This window comes from Alligator sinensis, unplaced genomic scaffold (assembly GCF_000455745.1).
Source record: "Alligator sinensis unplaced genomic scaffold, ASM45574v1 scaffold451_1, whole genome shotgun sequence".
In the NCBI taxonomy this organism is placed as follows: Eukaryota; Metazoa; Chordata; order Crocodylia; family Alligatoridae; genus Alligator; species Alligator sinensis.
Window position 1 is genome coordinate 2,234,742 of NW_005842097.1, and position 1,211 is coordinate 2,235,952.

The following is a 1,211-nucleotide window of genomic DNA, read 5'->3' on the forward strand; positions in this document are numbered from 1 at the left end:
AAAGTGCCCAGTGATACCTCACCCATGTCCATTCAATGTCATCCTCTGCATGGAAGAGGTAGGGAGTTAATGATAGGGAGGAAAGAGAACTAAGAGTTCTAGGAGTAAATCAGGAAGATGGACTATTCATGAAAAAGAGGTGTACTGTTAAGCAGTTGTTTTCCTTATAAGCAATCTAAATAATTTAGAGCATTGATTAATGAAAAAAATGGGCACAATAGCAAGTCCCAACATCTTACAATTGCCTGAAATGATAGATGTGAACAAGCGAGTTAGTGATCATCTATTGAACACTCATAGTTTCATAGTTGGAAGGGTCAGAAGGGACCTAAGCAGATCATCAAGTTGAACCCCCTGCCATGGCACTCCTTCCCATTAAATAGGAACTGGGAAGTGCTTGGAACAGTGTAGTTTCACTTCATCAGTCATGTTGTTCAACTGCTATAACAATTTATAGTGAAATATATTATACAAGTCTTGAACTAAAAATAATCCCACTGATTCAGCACTAATAGAGATTGTGAATGAATTATGATGATTATCAAAGTGTACGGGCACACTGCATATAAAACCAAAGCTAGTACCATAGACAACAATACAATGATTTTTAATTCTGCATATAACTGTTAACTTCTTCCTTTGCTCCACAATGGCCACTGCACTTTCACATCAGGTTTAAAATAAATTACGATGGCAGATGTGTCATGCTAGGTTTGGCTAGGAGAGCTGGAGTCACAGGCACTTTTTCTTTAATGATGTGAGTAAAAGAAATCTGTTTATTATTGAAGGCCCATATGCTACTCATGGTCCACAGCTGTGAAAGGGCCTAGATGGAGCAAAAATCACTGAATTTATGCTGGGGAAAAGGTTGGAACAAAGGGAAAGCCAATTCCTGGAGAATTCTTCTCTTGCAACTTTTCTTTGAGCCCAGCTGCATATAGGTCTACATGACATGGAAAGAGCTGATGTGCATGGTAAGATAGCCTGTGTGAATGGCTAAAGGTTCATTACCATGTGGTTTCTCAACCTGTGCCCTCATAGGAGGGTACAAGGGATCTAAATGCTACTACACCTATAGATTCATAGATTCATAAATGCTAGGGTTGGAAGGGACCTAAATAGATCATCGAGTCTGACCCCCTGCATATGCAGGAAAGAGTGCTGGGGCTAGATGACCCCAGCTAGATGCTTATCTAACCTCCTCTTGAAGA